Raw genomic sequence first — 22,988 nt, forward strand, 5'->3', positions numbered from 1 at the left:
AAACCAGATGTAACAGCAGAATAGTGACCGCAGCTCTGGAGGATAAAACCAGATGTAACAGCAGAATAGTGACCGCAGCTCTGGCAGATAAAACCAGATGTAAGAGCAGAATAATGACTTCAGCTCTGGAGGATAAAACCAGATGTAACAGCAGAATAGTGACCGCAGCTCTGGCAGATAAAACCAGATGTAACAGCAGAATAGTGACCGCAGCTCTGGAGGATATAACCAGATTTAACAACAGAATATTGACCACAGCTCTGGAGGTGACTGGAGGATAAGACAAGATGTAACAACAGAATAGTGAGTGCAGTTCTGGAGGTGACTGGAGGATAAGACCAGATGTAGCAGCAGAATAGTGACCGCAGCTCTGGAGGATAAGACAAGATGTAACAGCAGAATAGTGAGTGCAGTTCTGGAGGTGACTGGAGGATAAGACCAGATGTAACAGCAGAATAGTGAGCGCAGCTCTGGAGGTGACTGGAGGATAAGACCAGATGTAACCGCAGAATAGTGAGCGCAGCTCTGGAGGTGACTGGACATTGTGTCTTATCCTCCAGAGCTGCGGTCACTATTCTGTGTCATCATGTAACAGAATAGTGAATGCTGCTCTGGAGGTGACTGCAGAATAAGACATCACGTCTTATCCTCCAGAGCTGCACTCACTATTATGCTGTTACATCTTGTCTTATCCTCCAGAGCTGCACTCACTATTCTGTTGTTACATTGTGTCTTATCCTCTAGTCACCTCCAGAGCTGCGGTCACTATTCTGTTGTCATCATGTAACAGAATAGTGAGTGCAGCTCTGGAGGTGACTGGAGAATAAGACGTGCTGTCTTATTCTCCAGTCACCTCCAGAGCAGCATTCACTATTCTGTTACATGATGACACAGAATAGTGACCGCAGCTCTGGAGGTGTCTGTCTTTGTACCCCAGCATCTGTCTGTCTGTCTCTTGTGCCCCTCTCTCCCCCAGCGTCTGTGCCCCTCTCTCCCCCTCCACAGCTCAATCATACAGCCGCTCAGCATGAGCACAAGGCAGCTTCCTGGTGGAGGAGAAGGCCCCGCCCACTACTGTGACATCATCCAGGGGGAAACGAGCTCACAGCATAGCTGTGGGTTTCAGAAAGATGGCGCCGATCTCCTCCCATAGGTGTGACCTGGACAGCCCAGTGGGCGTGCCCAGGTCACAGCTAAAGCTGTTTCAATGCAGGATATACAGTCGGAGGCCGACTGCAGAGTCCTATGTACAGGGCTGCCGTATTTGAGGCAGCAAATGCAAATGGCAGCCCCCAGCTGTTGACTAAAATAATAATAAAAAAACGGTTCAAACAGTGAATTTAATTTTGGATTAAAAATAACATTATATAATCAATAATTATTAATACAAAAAAAAACTGCGTCACCTTCCCTTTAAGGTCCACAAAGTAGGAAGAGGATATCTTAAACTACCCAGAAGGAACGGACTGGAACTAAAATTCATCCCTGCCATTTCAAACCACACAGGTCCATGCTGTCCCCACCACTTCCCCAGATTGGGGTCTCTATTACTAATATTACCCTGCCTGTAGGAAATCAAGATTTACCAAAACCTATACTTACAACAATGTCAATATATGAGTTAATAATAAGAATAATACTGCAATAATAATATTGAAACATAAGTTTAACCCCTTAACCCCCGAGGGTGGTTTTCACGTTTAATGACTAGGCCAATTTTTTCAATTCTGACCACTGTCATTTTATGAGGTAATTACTCTGGAACGCTTCAACGGATCCCCCTGATTCTGAGATTGTTTTTTCGTGACATATTGTACTTAATGATAGTGGTAAAATTTCTTCGATATCACTTGCGTTTATTTGTGAAAAAAATGGAAATTTGGCGAAAATTTAGAAAATTTTGCAATTTTCAAAATTTGAATTTTTATGCCCTTAAATCAGAGAGATATGTCACACAAAAGAGTTAATAAATAACATTTTCCACATGTCTACTTCACATCAGCACAATTTTGGAACCAAAATTTTTTTTTGTTAGGGAGCTATAAGGGTTAAAAGTTGACCAGCGATTTCTCATTTTTCCAACAAAATTTACAAAACCATTTTTTTAGGGACCACATCACATTTGAAGTCACTTTGAGAGGTCTTTATGACAGAAAATACCCAAAAGTGACACCATTCTAAAAACTGCACCCCCAAGGTGCTCAAAACCACATTCAAGAACTTTATTAACCCTTCAGGTGCTTCACAGGAATTTTTGGAATGTGGAAGAAAAAAATGAACATTTAACTTTTTTCACAAAAATTTTACTTTAGACCCAATTTTTTTTATTTTCACAGGGGTAACAAGAAAAATTGGACCCCAAAATTTGTTGTGCAATTTCCCCTGGGCACGCAGATACCCCATAAGTGGGGAAAAAACACTGTCTGGGCGCACGGCAGGGCTCAGAAGGGAAGGAGCGCCATTTGACTTTTTGATTATAAAATTTGCTTGAATAATTAGTGGACGCCATGTTGCGTTTGGAGAGCCCCTGTGTGCCCAAACATTGGAGCTCCCCCACAAGTGACCCCATTTTGGAAACTAGACCCCCCAAAGGCACCTATCTAGATGCATAGTGAGCACTTGGAACCCCCAGGTGCTTCACAAATTGATTCGTAAAAATGAAAAAGTGAAAAAAAAAACACTTTTTCATTTTTACGAATCAATTTGTGAAGCATCTGGGGGTTCCAAGTGCTCACTATGCATCTAGATAGGTGCCTTGGGGGGTCTAGTTTCCAAAATGGGGTCACTTGTGGGGGAGCTCCAATATTTGGACACACAGGGACTCTCCAAATGCAACATGGTATCAGCTAACAAATTGTCGGCTCAAATTGTTAGCGGACACCATGTTGCGTTTGGAGAGCCCCTGTGTGCCCAAACATTGGAGCTCCCCCACAAGTGACCCCATTTTGGAAACTAGACCCCCCAAGGCACCTATCTAGATGCATAGTGAGCACTTGGAACCCCCAGATGCTTCACAAATTGATTCGTAAAAATGAAAAAGTGTTTTTTTTTTCACTTTTTCATTTTTACGAATCAATTTGTGAAGCACCTGGGGGTTCCATGTCGCGTTTCGAGAGCCCCTGATGTACCTAAACAGTGGAGCTCCCCCACAAGTGACCCCATTTTGGAAACTATACCCCTCAAGGATTTTATTAAGGTGTATAGTGAACATTTTGAACCCAGAGGTACGACACAGAATTTGATAACATTAGGTCATCATATTGAATAAGTTGTCATTAGTCTTGAGCGCAAGTGCTCGCTACTTGAGTTTGCATCGGGTACTCAGGTATGCACCATATACAGCGTGTGCTCGAGTGACATGCTCGAGTCCCTGCTCCGCATGTTTCACGGTTATTAGACACCCAAAAAAAAACATGCGGGGATCGCTCGTGCATGGCAGGCAATCCCCGCAAAGTTTTTTTGGCCGCGAAGCATATGGGGCGGAGACTCGAGCATGTCACTCAAATACCCACGATACTCAATGCATACCAGAGCACCCGATGCAAACTCAAGTAGCGAGCACTTGCGCTCAACACTAGTCGCCATATCGTCATCTTTTTTTCTTACTTTTGAAAAAAATCCCAACCCCATCACAACCCTAACCCCAAACCCAGCCCTAACCCTAGCCCAACCCTAACCCGAGAGTTTATTTTTTACGTCGTTCCTCGTGCGGTATAAGTGATTAGACGACTTTATTCTTTGGGTCGGTGTGATTACAGCGATACCAGAATCATATGGGGTTTTTGACGCACCCCTGGGCCTGTGTCGCACAGCGTTGCGCATGCAGGAGCTTACCCGGAGCCGGATCTGTTGAGGGTTGTAGTCTCGTGGCGGTGACCCGGTCCGTGCCCAGGGAGTCAGACTAAGTGGCGTTGTATTAGCGGTAGATGTTGGACGACTACGCCACCCGTTGAATGCAGCGAAGGAGCTGCCGCTGCAGGGCAGACCGCTGAGGCCGGTGGTAGGATTGTGCAGCGTGATAGTATCACCCCCAACGGGAGGGGTATGGCCTCAGGGCAGCCGACGTGGATGATGGGGGTAGCAGGAATCACTCAGAGACGATGCGGTGTAGTTCAGGGTCTTTACTGGTGATAAAGATAGACCCTCCCGAAGTACTGGCTAGCGATCGGGGCCTGGTCAGTCCTTGAGTAGATGGGATCTCCCCTGGCCAGGCGGAGTTGTAGGCCTCCCAAACTGACTGTACTCTTCTGGCTACCTTGCTAGAGGCGGGTATAAGTAGCCCACGTCCCTGAGTGTACCGTGTGGTGCTCACCCGTATGGCCGGTGACTCGGGGCCTTCTAGTGGCGTCCGCTCCACGACGGCGGTGCTGGTCCCACGCGTGTGACCGTGCCTTCGGGTTTCTTGGCCAGAGGACCTGAAATCCCCTGCCGGTCGGTTTCTGCTGCTGGGTAGGATTTAGTCCCCACAGCCTCGGACTCCGGGTCCGGTGATAGCTTCCCAGTCAGGGCGAGCTCTGCAGCTGCCAGCCCCTGACTCCTTATAGCACTGCTCCCACAGAGCTCCTGATGTTCTTTTCCTATATCTGCTTCTCTTCTCTGTCTCTACTTCTTCTCTACTCCCTAACCCTGCCTCAGCCCTAGGTTTATATAGGGGAAGTTCTTCCCCTCCCAGGACTGGGCAGGAGGTGTGGCATGCATAGGATCCCTGACCAAGAGACCTCCCACCTGCTCTCAGACATAACATTGCTGTTACTGTGGAAACCAGACCCCTGGGGTGCCACATTCCCCCCTAGTGAAATTTAGTACTCCGGGACTAAACATATTTTTAGAAAAACATAACAAGGTATAAACAATAATAATACAATAAGAAAAACACATAAAGATGGTTACGGCGTGTCCGCAACCGGGTGCAATTTTGAAGAAAAGCAAGGTGTCCATTTCACCAAAACAGGGAGACGTAACCAGGTAGGGGTCTGTCCTGCCCCGAGTCCTTAACAGTCTTTAGTCCATTCCTAGGTTACGCTCCAACCAATTGTACAAGGATTCCCGGTAAACCCACCAAGGACTCCTAAAAATAACTAGAAACACATAATTATTTACAAGTAACAGACAGGTGACCTCAATAAAACAATTTAAACACTTCAAATCCTCCAACGTGCGGGTAACTGGTCTCTAGTGGCCCTAGTGGACCTACGGAGCTGACTGTCTGGCCCTGAACTACAGGGTGTAGGAGCTGTCAAGGGTAAACTGGGCAGCTGTTTACGGGCTCTTTGGCTCACTAGGGGTACGGCAGGCTCACTATGAGCAGAGGGTTGATCCTCCTGTTCTGCTTGTGTGGAGTCTGCTGTCTCCTGGACCGGCTGCTCTTCCAGCTCTACCTGTTGCTCCGTAGGCACTTGGGATGCTGGTTGGAGGAACGTGAGGACGGGTACCACAACTGCACCATTGACTTGAGTCCAGGACCGAGGGAAGTCTCCGAGCACAGTACTAACCATATCTTCCCTTTCCTCTACGGGTCGAGGGTCTTCTTGCTCTCCTTCTGGGTTCCGTAGCTGTTCGGGACACTTCTTCAGGTGATCCCGGGATACAATGGCTGTGGTTTCCCCTCCGTCTTTACTGATGGTACAAACCTTCGGGTTGTCGTGGCTTGAGGGCAGTACGGTGTACGGGTCCTTCTCCCACTGGTCGTCCAACTTGTGGAGCCGTCTCTTCCTCTTCAAGACCTGCTCTCCGGGTACCAGGGGAACAGCGGGAGCATACTGGTTGTAAGTTTTCTCTTGTCTTTCCCTAGCGAGACAGAGACTTCGCTCCACGCTCTCCTGTACTTTCCGGTACTGCTGCTGCCTCTCTGTGTCCCAGTCTGCTTCCGGTGAAGTGTCCTCGGGTGTCAGGACTCCCATCTCCAGGTCAACAGGTAGCTTACCAGGCCTTGCCCTCATTAGGTAAGCCGGGGTACAGTTGGTGGAACCTACAGGGATGTAGTTGTATAGGTCCACCAGGTCGGGCAGCTTCTCAGGCCACAGACTGCGTTCTTCCAGGGGCAACGTTTTCAGAAGATCCATTACCACCTGGTTCATTTTCTCACAAAGTCCATTAGTTTGCGGATGATAGGGTGTCGTCCTTATCTTCCGGCAGCCATACAGATTGCAGAATTCCTGGAAGACCTCCACTTCAAAGGCAGGTCCCTGATCCGTCAGCACTTGGTCCGGGTACCCGTGTGGACGGCAGAAATGCTGCTGGAAGGCTCTAGCAGCCGTTTGAGCTGTTAAGTCCTTAACGGGGACGACAACCAAGAACCGGGAGTAATGATCCACAATGGTTAACGCGTAGACGTAGCCACTTCTGCTTGGGGTCAGTTTTACATGATCCAAGGCTACCAGTTCCAACGGCTGCTTGGTGACGATGGACTGAAGGGGGGTCTTCTGGCTGGCACAGTCCTTCCTTCTTAGGTTGCACGGGCCACAGTCTCTGCACCACCTCTCGATGGTTCCCCTCATGCCTACCCAGTGGAACCGCCCGCGCAGCAGGAACTCCAACTTCTTCCATCCGAAGTGTCCAGCCCCGTCGTGGTATGCCTCCATCACCATGGCTGCGTCTCTTCGTGGCACCACTACTTGCCAGATTAGTTCATGCGTCCGGGAGTTAACCATTCTGCGGCACAACTTCCCCTTGTAAAGGAACAGTCGACTCTTCTCAGCCCACAGTTGTTTGGCTTCCTCCGGAGCGTCTGGGTCAAGGCGAGCCTCTGGCCGAGTCAGCATCTCCTTCACCAGTCGGACGGCAGGGTCACTGTCTTGCGTTTCCTCCCAGTTGTAGTGAGGCAAGGGGTTAAACGTAGCGGCTTGCTTACTCCTTACCCGATGGGAATACTGGATAGTCCCATGACGGTGGAACGCGAGGAGTTCGACTTCTTCCAGCCCCTCTGAATTTTCTCCTACGTCCGGTAGGTTTGGCATCCTGGACAGGGCGTCCGCGTTGGTATTGGAGCGTCCTGCCCGGTATTTGATTGTGAACTCGTAGTTGGACAGACGGGCCATCCATCTCTGCTCTAAGGCACCGAGTCTTGCCGTGTCCAGGTGTGTCAACGGGTTGTTATCCGTGTACACGGTGAACCGGGAAGAAGCAAGGTAGTGCTTAAAGCGTTCGGTGACTGCCCACACCACTGCCAGGAACTCTAGCTTAAATGAGCTGTAATTCTCAGGGTTTCTTTCGGTGGGTCGCAGTTTTCGACTGGCGTAAGCGATTACTCGTTCTTTCCCCTGCTGGATCTGGGACAGTACGGCTCCTAGCCCGATGTTACTTGCGTCGGTGTAGAGGATAAAGGGCTGGCTGTAATCAGGGTACGCCAGGATTTCATCCCCCGTGAGGGCCATCTTCAGCTGGCGGAAGGACTCTTCTTCTAACTTCTCCCATTTGAAGGGCGGCTTCTGGTTCTTGGCCTTCCGGGACTGGCCTATCAGGAGGTCCTGCATAGGAGCTGCCTTTTTGGTGAAACCGGGGATGAATCTGCGGTAATAGCCTACCAACCCGAGGAACTGCCGCACTTCCTTTACACTGGAGGGACTTGGCCATTCCTTAATTGCGGTGATCTTATCAGGGTCGGGAGCCACTCCGTTAGCGCTCACCACGTGTCCCAGGTACTGCACCTTTGGTTTTAGGAGATGACACTTGGAGGGTTTTACCTTTAGGCCGTAGTTTGCCAGAGCTTCGAACACTTCCGCCAAGTGTTTCAGGTGGTCCTCATAAGTCTTGGAATATACGATGACATCGTCCAGGTACAACAGGACCGTCTCGAAGTTTTTGTGGCCCAGACAGCACTCCATTAATCGTTGAAAGGTTCCTGGTGCATTACAGAGTCCGAACGGCATGCAGGTAAACTCGCTAAGTCCCATCGGGGTGGTGAATGCGGTCTTCTCCCGGTCCGCCTCTGCTACAGGAACCTGCCAGTACCCACTAGTGAGATCCAAGGTAGAGAAGAAGTTAGCAGATCTTAAAGCAGCCAAAGACTCCTCTATCCTTGGTAAGGGGTACGCATCCTTGTGTGTGATACGGTTGATTTTCCGGTAATCTACACACATCCTCATGGTGTTGTCTTTCTTTTTGACTAAGACTAGTGGAGCTGCCCAGGGGCTACAGCTATCCCTGATCACCCCAGCCTCCTTCATGTCCCTAAGCATCCCCTTGGCGTGTTGGTAGTGTGCAGGGGGTACGGGTCGATACCTCTCTTTTATGGGAAGATGGTCTCCCGTGGGGATGCGGTGTTCTACCCCCTTGACTCGCCCGAAGTCTAACGGGTGTTTACTAAACACTCTCTCGTACTCTTGAACCACCCGATAGACTCCCTGTCTCTGGTGTGAGGGAGTGGAGTCAGTACCCAAATGTAGTTGCTGACACCAGTCCTCCATTGTTTCCTTAGAGCCGTTACCTTCCTCCGGGGAAGATGGAGGCAAGGGTTCTACGGACTGTATGGAATTTTGATTGATGGTATACAATTTGGCTAGCGTGGCATACCGGGGCAGGTACACTTCCCTCTTCCCGATATTTATTATGCGAACGGGCACCCTCCCATGGCGTACATTGACCACCCCCCGTGCTGTCAAAATGGTGGGCCTACTGTCTGAGTAAACTGGTTCTACCATTGCCTGGTAATCTCTACCTCTCAGACCAATAGCTGCCCGGCACCAAATCATCATTTCACTTTTTGGGGGCATGGCAATAGGGAAAGGGTCACACATTCTTACGCTACCAATCTCACCACCGGAGAGTTCTATCTGTTGCCGTCGCATCAGTGCCCGGATCTCTTTCTGGAGCACTCGCTGCTGGCCGGAGCTGGCGTTCTTGGCAACCTGCTGTAAAAGGAAAATCACCTCTGCAAGACAATTTTCAATTACATTAGTTCCTAGAGTTATCTTTGGGTGACTCTCGTGCTTGTCAATGTCTACAATGATCAGTCCCTGTGCCGCCAGTTCAACTCTACCGATTTTAATGGTCACCTCTTTAAATCCAATCTGTGGCACGGGCTGACCATTGCTGGCGATGATACTCAAATCGTCGTCAGGGTAGCGGGTGATATCCGAGTCATTCCAGTACTGCTTGAAGAGCACGTACGGGATAGTGGTAACCTGTGACCCGGTGTCCAGTAGGGCACTCATAGGGATGCCATCCAGTACCACAGGCAAGACTGGACGTCCTCCCACATATTTGTCGCGCCAGTTCGATGGGCCTGATGATCTTTTTCCTGGGGTTTGGCCCTCTACCCCAGGTTGTGCCAGTTTAAAGGACAGTACCTTGCCATATGTCCGGGTTGATTGCAGCGGCGGCAGATGGGTTGTCCGTCCTCGTTGTATCGGTCGCTGGGTCTTCCTCTGGCCGGTGGGGTCCTCCTTGGTCGACGCCACGGGATGTCCTCCGGTCCGGATGCCAGCTGGATCTTCCCTGGAGTGGAAACCTGTAAAGACTGCACAGTTCGGGTTAGCGCGGCAACGCTTTTAGCTAGCTCTTGGACCTGATGGTGCAGGTCTGGAGCCGGGTCATTGTTCAAAGCCTGCGCATCAGCTCCCACAGGCCCTGCCGACAAGGGCTCCGCCTCCTGGTGGTAAGTGGTAGTGGGGCGTCTGTGGGTCACAACGCCACCTGGTGCCGGTTCTCGGAGCACCCGGATGGCTCTGTCCTTGAACTGTGCAAATCCCAGATGAGGGTCCTGTAAGGCCATTGCCCGCAACTGGGTTCGGTGGGCATTGCAATATAAACTCTCTATAAATTGTTCAGTCAACAGCCTGTCCTCGTCTCCCACGCCGTCAGGGTCGGTCTGCTTAATGGCTCTCAGGGCCTCTTGTAGGTTCAGGGCATAGTCCCTTATACTCTCGTATGCTCGCTGCTTGCACCCGTAGAATCTAAGCTTGATCTCGGCTGAGGTGCGGGTATCAAAGGTGTCCCTCAGCCGGGTTAGTATCCCTGCAACAGTCCTCCCCCCAGGTGGACAGGACTTTACCTCCCTTTGGGCTGCCCCGGTTAATTGGGCCACCAGGATGCTCACTTTTTGCTCTTCTGTGAGGGGGTACACCTGGAAGAGGCTATCCAGCTTTTCTCTAAAGTCATGCAGGGTATGTGACTCCCCTGAGTACTGGGGTAGCCAGGCCGCTCCCGGGATATAGGGCATGGTGAAAGGCATGACTGCAGCAGCGGTGGCGCTGGCGGGGGTTGAGGCAGTGAAGCTCTCCTCCATATCCGACATCTTCCTCACCCCTAGTGGACCGTGGCCTACCTTGCGATGATCCTCTTCCGTAGGCCGCGGCTCCGCAGTGGATCGTCAGGGTTGAGGACCTTCCGTCGCGCTCCTGTGACGTCGGCGTCTGCTGGGCTCCTTCCAGGACCTTACGCAACGTCCGGACGTGAGGCGGGGCTTCCGTTCTCGCGCACTTTCGGAGTCCACGCCCCTCTTCTTCCCGCGCGGCGTCTTCAAGATGGCGTCCAACGGCGGGAAAACTCCACGGATGGCGGGAAGAAGGCAGAAGATGGCGCCGGATGGCGGGAAACCTCCACGGATGGCGGGAATCTTCACCACTGGTAAGTTTGAACAGTCTTTTTCAGGCACGCAGTACCCGGTGGTTGCGGGCACGATATCCTGCCGACTACGCCAAAAGTTGACGCACCCCTGGGCCTGTGTCGCACAGCGTTGCGCATGCAGGAGCTTACCCGGAGCCGGATCTGTTGAGGGTTGTAGTCTCGTGGCGGTGACCCGGTCCGTGCCCAGGGAGTCAGACTAAGTGGCGTTGTATTAGCGGTAGATGTTGGACGACTACGCCACCCGTTGAATGCAGCGAAGGAGCTGCCGCTGCAGGGCAGACCGCTGAGGCCGGTGGTAGGATTGTGCAGCGTGATAGTATCACCCCCAACGGGAGGGGTATGGCCTCAGGGCAGCCGACGTGGATGATGGGGGTAGCAGGAATCACTCAGAGACGATGCGGTGTAGTTCAGGGTCTTTACTGGTGATAAAGATAGACCCTCCCGGAGTACTGGCTAGCGATCGGGGCCTGGTCAGTCCTTGAGTAGATGGGATCTCCCCTGGCCAGGCGGAGTTGTAGGCCTCCCAAACTGACTGTACTCTTCTGGCTACCTTGCTAGAGGCGGGTATAAGTAGCCCACGTCCCTGAGTGTACCGTGTGGTGCTCACCCGTATGGCCGGTGACTCGGGGCCTTCTAGTGGCGTCCGCTCCACGACGGCGGTGCTGGTCCCACGCGTGTGACCGTGCCTTCGGGTTTCTTGGCCAGAGGACCTGAAATCCCCTGCCGGTCGGTTTCTGCTGCTGGGTAGGAGTTAGTCCCCACAGCCTCGGACTCCGGGTCCGGTGATAGCTTCCCAGTCAGGGCGAGCTCTGCAGCTGCCAGCCCCTGACTCCTTATAGCACTGCTCCCACAGAGCTCCTGATGTTCTTTTCCTATATCTGCTTCTCTTCTCTGTCTCTACTTCTTCTCTACTCCCTAACCCTGCCTCAGCCCTAGGTTTATATAGGGGAAGTTCTTCCCCTCCCAGGACTGGGCAGGAGGTGTGGCATGCATAGGATCCCTGACCAAGAGACCTCCCACCTGCTCTCAGACATAACATTGCTGTTACTGTGGAAACCAGACCCCTGGGGTGCCACATTTTTATGACTGACAGCTGTCACACACTAAAAGACGCATTTTTTGTAAAATCTAGTTTTTGCATCGCCATATTTTGAGAGCTATAATTTTTCCAGATTTTGGCAGACAGTCATGTGACGGCTCGTTTTTTGCGGGACAAGTTGACGTTGTTATTGGTGCCATTTTCAGGCACGTGACATTTTTTGATCGCTTTCTATTCCGATTTTTGGGAGGCAGAATAAACAAAAACCAACAATTCAGGAATTGTTTTTTTGGGTTTTTTTTATTCTGTTCCGCGTGTGGTAAAATTGATAAGGCAGCTTTATTCTTCGAGTCAGTACGTTTACAGCGGTACCACATTTATATCGTTTTTCTATGTTTTGCACTTTTACATAATAAAAGCAATTTTATAGAAAAAATTATTTTTTAGCATAGCTTTATTCTGAGAGCTATAACTTTTTTATTTTTCGGCTGATGGAGCTGTATGGTGGCTTTTTTTTTGCGGGACAAGATGACGTTTTCAGCGGTACCATTTTTATTTATATTTGTCTTTTTGATCGCGTGTTATTCCATTTTTTATTTGGCGGTATGGTGATAAAGCATTGTTTTTTGCTTTGTTTTTTTTTTGTTTTTTTTACCGTGTTCACTGAAGGGGTTAACTAGTGGGACAGTTTTATAGGTCAGGTTGTTCCGGACGCGGCAATACCAAATATGTGTACTTTTATTGTATTTTTTTTTTTTTTTTATAATAATATTTATTGATGGGTACATTATATTTTTATTTTTGGTGGATTATTTTTTTTATTTTTTTTTTTATATTTTTGCAATTTTTTTTTTTTTTTTTCACTTTCTGGAAGCTTATATAGTTTATTACTTTGTCCCACTCTGGGACTTTCACTTTTTTTTCTCTGATCGCCTGCATGGCACAGGAATGCAGCACCATCCCTGTGCCATGCAGGCTGTCAGCTCCGGACAGGGAGAAGATTGTTTGGAGATGCACTGCGCATGTCCAAACAATCTTCCTGCTGTCTGGTGACCCGGATGTTGTCATGACGACATCGGGTCATCATGGCAACACCCGGGAAGCCTTTGCAGACAGCGCTGGAAGCCGGAAGAGGAGGTGAGTATCTGCGATCACCTCCCCTTGCCCCCGCAATGCTGCAATCGACTTCGATCGACTTCGATCGCAGCATCGCGGGGGTTAATGTGCTGGGAGCGGTGCAGGACCGCTCCCTGCACATAGTATCAGGTGTCAGCTGTGACAATCAGCTGACACCCGGCTGCGATTGCTCCCGCACAGCCTGTGTGCGCGCGCGATCGCCATGACATACTAATACGGGTCTGGCTCTTAAGTCCCAGGGCACAGACACGTATTAGTATGTCAGATGTTGTTAAGGGGTTAAAGAGTAACAGTCATTTTCATTTTTAATTCATAAATCGATAGCACACGAGAAAATAAGCAACTTTGTAATAGATCTTATCAGAAGAATTTGCTTCTTTCAATTCTGAGGTAAAATCTGTATTCAGTGAAGACAGACTTTCCCATTACTGATAGGAGATGGCAGCTGCTGCGGATACAATTCTATGTAGATGGAAGGAGGGAGGAGCTAGAGACAGAGCTCCTCCTCCTCTTCACCCCTCCTTCTCCTATATACATAGAATCTTATCAGTAGATCCCATCTCTTATCTCAGTATTGGGAAAGTCTGTCTTCACTGAATACAGATTTTACACAGGTAAAAAATTCAAGAAATCCTCACATCTGTATAAATTAAGTTTTGTCAAATCTAAAGACCAAGAAGCATAAAAACCAAAGCAGCTTTTTTCAAAACATAACCAGACAAATACCATCAGTCCATGATCAGATATCACCAGTATATACAGTAGTGATAATACCGCCATATTAACACTAGGACTACTGGACTGGTCACCCCCCCCCCTAGAACTACCGAATGGAGTCATTTTGACTCCTGGGTTGTTTTCGTTTGTTTTTAGAGTTTCATTTGTGTTTTTTTAATCATAATTATAGTTTTTCTTATGTGTTTTTATTGTGAGATCCAATAGTAGTGCTTTGGAATCTTTATTTCTGATTTTCATATTTTTCTACAGGAAATAACAAAATTAAACTAAGTAAAACAATAATAATAGACGTTTTACAATCATTTATTATTAATTTTATAAGATCAAATGCATACACAACATATTGAGAATTAAACTACACATAAGAGAAGATGGAATACATTGTTAGCTTTTGCTTTGAATTGACTTTTGAATTGCAACTTGGCTGACAAAAGCAATCATCGTGATAAATGCAATTGTATTTGCTTGAAACAATCTGATTTCAAACTGAGAATTGACTTATTTTGTAAGTTTCAAAAGTACACACACAACAACAAACTTTTGAAGGTGAGTTGACATAAAATGCTGTAAGTACAAACATGTAAATTCAAAAGAGACAGTAAAATTCTTACTAAAAAGTACGTAAAAATTGACATACTAAACATTTGTCTAAGTTGTTTCACAGTTCAGGCATCGTCATTCATTTACGGTGGTACATTGCCCACACAAGGATTTATGGCAAGTCATACAACTTCTAACTGATCTATTCTTTTTGCATTTTTGTTTTATCTGGCAAAATTTTGTTTGCAGCATCCCATCAGAAGAATTTGCGACTTCGAACACGCCACGCTTTCGCCTAGATCTAACGTAAGGACCACCCAACTCTGTAACGAGCTTTTGCAAAAATGCCTTGTGTGAAATGTTTTCGGAGGTCGTCTCCTTGTACACTATCCAAGCATTTAAACCTGCTAAGTCGAGGGTATTTTCAAATGAGTGAACAGGCCATCTCCGAGTACATGTTCTTGTGGTGCATTTGCGTGCCATTTGATCTATGACATCTACTCCATATTTAGTTTCACTATAATATGTATTGGGTGGCACAGTGGCGCAGTGGTTAGCACTGCAGCCTTGCAGCACTGGGGTTCTGGGTTCAAATCCCACCAAGGACAACATCTGCAAGGAGTTTGTATGTTCTCCCAGTGTTTGCATGGGTGTCCTCCAGGTTCTCCAGCTTCCTCCCACACTCCAAAGACATACTGATAGGGAATCTAGATTGTGAACCCCAATGGGGACAGTGACGATGATGTATGTAAAGCACTGCAGAATATGTTAGCGCTATATAAAAATAAAGATTATTATTACTATAAAACTTTACAGTTTCAGGATATTTTTTTAGCAGATTCTGAAGCAACGCCGACATCGGGAAGGATGGAACTCAAAATTATAACATTATTGCTTGGTTTACCTTGATACATGGTAAGTGTAAAATCATCTTTGTTTATAAAAACTTTAGTGTTGTACAAGTTTTCCTTCATTGAGTTGATCTTTTTAGGCACTTCTCGTCTTTTCTTATCTATCGTTCCCACGATGGTCGTTCCCTGGCTTTTTAGTAGTTTAGCACGTTTGACTGACGTAAAATAGTTATCTGTGGTAACATTTCTTCCTTTTTTCAAAAATGGATGCATTCATTTCATGACTACGTGGTTGGCTAAACGGTCATCAGCACGGCGTGAATCATCTTTTCCAAGATAAGGGGAGCCATTTGCAAGATATTTGCTATCCTTGTCAACAGCTAGCCAATATTTATCGCCGCATTTGTCTGGCTTTGAAGGAATATACTGAGTGAAAGGACACCTAGTTTTGCTGGGGAAAAGTTGTTCATCAACAGTAATGTACGGGCCAGGTTTGTAAGAAGCAATGCAATTATCAATGAATCTATCCCACACTATAGAAAAGAGAGCAAACTTGTCGGTTTTGAGTCGCTGCAATCGATTGGACTTCTCATCAAATCTTAGGTAATGCAAAATTTGTACAAAATGGTTCCTAGACATCATCGTCTTACAAAATGGTATTCCCCGGTCATTTGACCAAATACTGGCAATAGAGTGATGGCTCGTGCCTGATATTCCGCGAGCATAAAATATGGCAATAAATGCCTCTACAGTAGCTCCTCATCGGAAAGAGTAAAATCTTCATCATTGTTCTTGCGTGCTTCTGCAATTGTACAGCTCTTTATGTGAGTCAAGATGAACAAATCGAAAAATAATCGCCATGCACTCAAAGGACTATCTCTAATTACATTCCTTCTCGTGTATCGTGTAGGGCCAGGTGCTTCTCTAAGTATGTTTTGGTTTGCACACCTACCAGGTAAGTGTTCTCCAATCTCGAGAGGTTTCCATCGAATTCCATTGGCTGAAACAAGTATTCCTGGAGATTCATCACTGCCTTCTGTGGTGTTGGTTGCTGCATCGCCTTCGCCGCTGCCGTTATCTGTTGAGGATACATTTTTGCGACGTTTTGCAGATTGTTCTGTCCACGACCTGGAGGATGGTCGCAAGGCAACAACGCCGCACAAGCGTGATCCCCAGTTGATGAGCTTGCAGCATCTGGAAAAAAGTTGTTGAATATTTTGTATTTTTGTTTTGTAACTCAGTGTATGGAAGAACAAATAAATATACATAACTACTTACCTTCTGCATTTGTTCCTTCTGAATCTTCAGATTCACTAGAAACGTTTTGAGGATTGAAACCTTCGTCAGTGTCAGCATCAAATTGATTTTCCTCAGATTCGCGTTCCGATTCATCATCCGGTATAGAATGGAAAATAGCAAGAATATCGTCAGGCTTTAGCGCACATCTTCTAGCCATATTAGCAATTAGCAAAACTGCAGGCCGTTTTCTTCAGAAATTATGTAGTCCACTCGAGAGTTCACTGACGGAAAATGAAAATGAAATGAAAACTAAAAGAAATAATAACATTTAGCGACAAAGACTAGCAAAATATAGTAGGGAGTCAAAATGACTCCCTTTGGTAATTAAAGGTAAATTTTGAAAAAAAGGTACTCTTTTTTTTCCATAATTATTTATTGTCACAAAATCTTTTTTCGCATCCTAAATGAGTAAAAGTCACAGAGTCTCAAGCCGGAATTTTGGAAAAATGTAGTCACAGAAGAGACATAAAAATTGCGAGGAGTCAAAATGACTCCATCGGTAGTTCTAGTATTAATCTTTTTTTTTCTCATTTTTTTACCATATTTATCATTAACCAAAACCACTGTACTAGGACTGATATTGCCACAATACAGTGTCCATATAATGTCAAGCACAGGGTCCTCTCCCCTCTGTACCAGTCTATCATTGTTAGTTTGTTTACTGTAAGTGATCCCTGTATTTGATATATAACCCCTTCTTATGTACAGCACCATGGAATCAATGGCGCTATAGAAATAAATAATATTAGTTCTAAACCAGTGCTCTGAAGACCATATACAGTGGGGGAAATAAGTATTTGATACACTGTCGATTTTGCAAGTTTTCCCACCTGCAAGGAATGGAGAGGTCTGTAATATCAGCACTCCCGATAATAGCGGATTGTCGGGAGTGCAAAGTGTTGCACCCCAGCCGATCAGACATTGATCACCTGTCCTAAGGATAGGCCATCAATGTAAAGGTAGTGCACATCCTCTTTAATTTTAAGAACTCTTTGACCCTACAGCCATTTTTCAAAAAACAATTCATGAAATGTGTGATATGTGGAATAAGTGAGGATGAAACACCATGTACATACATATAATATACAGTTTGCTACCAAGGTATACAACAGGTTGATACTGGAAAATATACTATCATTTGGTTGGATATAGTCAGTGATGGGCAATGCTGTATTATATGGTATAACAATAAATGAGAAGCCGCCTGCTCCTTTTGTTACAGACAGGAAATGCTCTCTAATCACCAGCTACACAATAATAGTAAGAAATATAATACATAGATCTAGTATTAGCCTCATGCAGGAATAGGTGTATGCAGGGCCGCCATCAGGGCATTACTGCCCTTACTGCAGTATGGGGCCCGGTGAACAGCAGTAAAGAGCGGGGGCCCGGTCTAGCCCCCCCTCTTGTGCTTCTGCTCACCGGGCCCCGGGTTATCACGTGCTGGTGGGCTGCCGCCACCAGCCGGGTACATCTTGGCACAGGGACCTTCAGCCTTGGAGTTCTCCCGTGCAGCTCCAAGGGAGCCCCTCCACCTCATCTATGACACACTGAGAATGGCGCGTATGCAAAGACGTAATCACTTTCTCGCCGACATCGAGTGCCAGGATGTCAGTCCAGAAGTGGAGCTGTGACTGCAGGGGATCCTATTGAGAGGTAAGTATGAAAAACTTTTTTTAACGGAATTAATTAAATGGTCTTTGGGGGGTGGGGAGAGCACATGATGAACTGTGAGTGTGGGGTGGGCAGAGCATATGATTAGTGTTGAGCCACCCCCGTAGTGTTCGGGTTCGGTTCGGTTCGTCGAAACACCGGCATGTTCGTCGAACGTTTCTTCGAACACCAGCATGTTCGTCGAATGGTTCGTCGAACACCGTCGAACACCATTAAAACCAATGGCAGGCAAACAAAAACACATAGAAAACACCTTCAAAGGTGTCCAAAAGCTTTCAAACTGCTCAGAATAGAATAGAATAGAATAGAATAGAGCATCACACAGAGATTAGATAGATAGAAACATGTCAGTCACATATATAATTAGTACAGTGACAGTGTTGGTTACTGTACTTGTCATTTAGTGTTAAAATAAAGGATTTATTAAAAAAAAAATTGGCGTGGGGTTCCCCATAATTTAACTTGAGGGGTTAATAAAGATGCAGTCCCTAAATTAATTATTTTATTTTTTTTGTAATTAATTTTTCCCAAAAATTTTGACATGGGCTTCGCCATATTTTTGTATGCCAGCCAGGTACTGCATCCAGGAATGGGCTGCCCCCAACCCCCACCTGCCTATTTGTACCTGGCCGTACAACTAGGCAGCTGGGGGCGGGAATCCGCAGTGCAAGGAGGCCCAAGCTTTCTGCCCCTCCGCTGCGAATTGCACTCCGCAGCCACCCCAGAAAATGGCGCGTTCATAGAAGCGCCATCTTCTGGCGCTGTATCGAACTCATCCAGGGCCCTGGTGCGGTGGCTCACTGGGTAATAAAGGGGTTAGGGCTATCTTGGTATTATCAGCTGGCCCTAAGCTCGAAATTCATGGGGTCACGCCAATATTAGATATGACCGCCATGAATTTCTAGTAAAGTATTTTAAAAAAACACAACACCCAGAATAAAGTCCTTTAATTGAAATAAACACACATTCCTTTAATGTTCTAAATTAAACTCTACTTACCGTATCGCCCATTCCAGCTGAAGCCAATGTCTTCTGAAATAAAAGTAAAATAATAAACCAACCTCATCCTTACCTTCCCATGGTTCCCAGGACAGCTTCAGCTCTGCTACATTGACATGACAGGCTGGAGCGCAGCAGAACGCTGCCATCCAACTTGCCATGCCGCAGACACTGAGAAGCTCCTCAGTGAAGCTCCTCAGTGTCTGGCTGTGACAGCATCCAGATGAGCCGATTTCATTTCCAATGAACTCAGCTCACCTCATGCACGTCGTCACTGACAGCGTGGGAGAATTCTCCTGCGCTCACCGCTTGAGCAGGAGAATTTTCCCATGCTGGGATGGCATTGAGATGACAGGCTGGATCGCAGCAGAACTCTGCCATCCAGTTTGTCATCCTTCAGAGACACTGCAGAGTGCAAGCATGCCTGTGCTCTGCAGTGTCTCTGAAAGATAGCATGCTGGATGGCAGCATTCTGCTACCATCCAGCCTGCCATCTCAATGCCGTCCCAGCGTGGGAAAATTCTTCTGCTCAAGCGGTACCGCATGCGCAGGAGAATTCTCCCACGCTGTGAGTGACGTGCATGAGGTGAGCTGAGTTCATTGGACATGAACTCGGCTCATCTGGATGCCGTCACAGCCAGACACTGAGGAGCGCAAGCATGCCTGCGCTTCTCAGTGTCTGCGGCATGGCAAGCTGGATGGCAGCTTTCTACTGCGATCCAGCCTGTCATGTCAATGTAGCAGAGCTGAAGCTGTACTGGAAACCATGGAAAGGTAAGGATGAGGTTGGTTTATTATTTTACTTTTATTGCAGGAGATCGTTGGCTTCAGCTGGAATGGGCGTGATGGTAAGTAGAGTTTAATTTAGAACATTAAAGAATTATGTCTTTATTTCAATTAAAGAACTTTATTCTGGGTGTTTGTGTTTTTTTTTTAACTTTCACTATGGGGTTAGTAATGGGGGCGTCTCATAGACGCCTCTCCATTACTAACCTGGGCTTGATGTCAGCTGACATTATAAGCTGACATCAACCCCAGCCCTATTACTCCACGGCCACCGCTACAGGGCAGTGGGAAGAGCGAGGCTAAGTGTCAGAATTCGCACATCCTATGGATGCGCCATTTCTGGGGCTGCTGACGGCTGGTGTTTCTAGCCTGGGAGGGGGCCAATATTCATGGCACCCTTCCTGGGCTATTAATATCAGCCCCCAACTGTCTGCCTAGCCTTTGCTAGCTATTAACCCCTTAACCCCCGAGGGTGGTTTGCACGTTAATGACCAGGCCAATTTTTACAATTCTGACCACTGTCACTTTATGAGGTAATTACTCTGGAACGCTTTAATGGATCCCCCTGATTCTGAGACTGTTTTTTCGTGACATATTGTACTTCATGATTATGGTAAAAAATTTTCGATATCACTTGCATTTATTTGTGAAAAAAACGGAAATTTGGCGAAAATTTTGAAAATTTTGCAATTTTAAAAATTTGAATTTTTATGCCCTTAAATCAGAGTAATATGTCACACAAAAGAGTTAATAAATAACATTTCCCACATGTCTACTTTACATCGGCACAATTTTGGAACCAAAATTTTTTTTTGTTAGGGAGCTATAAGGGTTAAAAGTTGACCAGCGATTTCTCATTTTTCCAACAAAATTTACAAAACCATTTTTTTAGGGACCACATCACATTTGAAGTCACTTTGAGAGGTCTTTATGACAGAAAATACCCAAAAGTGACACAATTCTAAAAACTGCACCCCTCAAGGTGCTCAAAACCACATTCAAGAACTTTATTAACCCTTCAGGTGCTTCACAGGAATTTTTGGAATGTGGAAGAAAAAAATGAACATTTAACTTTTTTCACAAAAATGTTACTTTAGACCCAATTTTTTTTATTTTCACAGGGGTAACAAGAAAAAATGGACCCCAAAATTTGTTGTGCAATTTCCCCTTGGAACGCAGATACCCCATATGTAGGGAAAAAGCACTGTTTGGGCGCACGGCAGGGCTCGGAAGTGAAGGAGCGCCATTTGACTTTTTGATTGTAAAATTTGCTTGAATAATTAGCGGATGCCATGTTGCGTTTGGAGAGCCCCTGTGTGCCCAAACATTGGAGCTCCCCCACAAGTGACCCCATTTTGGAAACTAGACCCCCCAAGGCACCTATCTAGATGCATAGTGAGCACTTGGAACCCCAAGGTGCTTCACAAATTGATTCGTAAAAATGAAAAAGTGAAAAAAAAAACACTTTTTCATTTTTACGAATCAATTTGTGAAGCACCTGGGGGTTCCAAGTGCTCACTATGCATCTAGATAGGTGCCTTGTGGGGTCTAGTTTCCAAAATGCGGTCGCTTGTGGGGGAGCTCCAATGTTTGGGCACACGGGGGCTCTCCAAACGCAACATGGTGTCCGCTAGCAATTTGAGCCGATTTTCCATTCAATTTGTTAGCGGATACCATGTTGCATTTGGAGAGTCCCTGTGTGCCCAAACATTGGAGCTCCCCCACAAGTGACCCCATTTTGGAAACTATACCCCTCAAGGATTTTATTAAGGTGTACAGTGAACATTTTGAACCCAGAGGTACGACACAGAATTTGATAACATTAGGTCATCATATTGAATAAGTTGTCATTAGTCTTGAGCGCAAGTGCTCGCTACTTGAGTTTGCATCGGGTACTCAGGTATGCACCATGTACAGCGTGTGCTCGAGTGACATGCTCGAGTCCCTGCTCCGCATGTTTCACGGTTATTAGACACCCAAAAAAAAAACATGTGGGGATCGCTCGTGCATGGCAGGCAATCCCCGCAAAGTTTTTTTGGCCGCGAAGCATATGGGGCGGAGACTCGAGCATGTCACTCAAATACCCACGATACTCAATGCATACTAGAGCACCCGATGCAAACTCAAGTAGCGAGCACTTGCGCTCAACACTAGTCGCCATATCGTCATCTTTTTTTCTTACTTTTGAAATAAATCCCAACCCCATCACAACCCTGACCCCAAACCCAGCCCTAACCCTAGCCCAACCCTAACCCGAGAGTTTATTTTTTACGCCGTTCCTCATGCAGTATAAGTGATTAGATGACCTTATTCTTCGGGTCCGTGAGACTACAGCGATACCAGAATCATATGGGGTTTTTATGACTGACAGCTGTCACACACTAAAAGACGCATTTTTTGTAAAATCTAGTTTTTGCATCGCCATATTTTGAGAGCTATAATTTTTCCAGATTTTGGCAGACAGTCATGTGACGGCTCGTTTTTTGCGGGATGAGTTGACGTTGTTATTGGTGCCATTTTCAGGCACGTGACATTTTTTGATCGCTTTCTATTCCGATTTTTGGGAGGCAGAATAAACAAAAACCAACAATTCAGGAACTGTTTTTTTTGTTTTTTTATATTCTGTTCCGCGTGTGGTAAAATTGATAAGGCAGCTTTATTCTTCGGGTCAGTACGTTTACAGTGGTACCACATTTATATCGTTTTTCTATGTTTTGCACTTTTACATAATAAAAGCAATTTTATAGAAAAAATTATTTTTTAGCATAGCTTTATTCTGAGAACTATAACTTTTATATTTTTCGGCTGATGGAGCTGTATGGCAGCTTGTTTTTTGCGGGACGAGATGACATTTTCAGCGGTACCATTTTTATTTATATTTGTCTTTTTGATCGCGTGTTATTCCATTTTTTGTTTGGCAGTATGATGATAAAGCATTGTTTTTTGATTTGCTTTTTATTTATTTTTTTTACCGTGTTCACTGAAGGGGTTAACTAGTGGGACAGTGTTATAGGTCAGGTTGTTCCGGACGCGGCGATACCAAATATGTGTACTTTTTTTTTTTTTTTTTTTTTATAATAATATTTATTGATGGGTACATTATATTTTTATTTTTGGTGGATTAATTTTTTTTTTTTTTTTCACTTTCTGATAGTTTTTATACTTTTTTACTTTGTCCCACTATGGGACTTTCACTTTTTTTTCTCTGATCGCCTGCATGGCACAGGAATGCAGCACCATCCCTGTGCCATGCAGGCTGTCAGCGCTGGACAGGGAGAAGATTGTTTGGAGATGCACTGCGCATGTCCAAACAATCTTCCTGCTGTCTGGTGACCCGGATGTTGTCATAACGACATCGG

The sequence above is a fragment of the Phyllobates terribilis genome, unplaced genomic scaffold (assembly GCF_046119375.1).
Source record: "Phyllobates terribilis strain yellow unplaced genomic scaffold, ASM4611937v1 Scaffold_1__5_contigs__length_1240528914, whole genome shotgun sequence".
In the NCBI taxonomy this organism is placed as follows: domain Eukaryota; kingdom Metazoa; phylum Chordata; class Amphibia; order Anura; family Dendrobatidae; genus Phyllobates; species Phyllobates terribilis.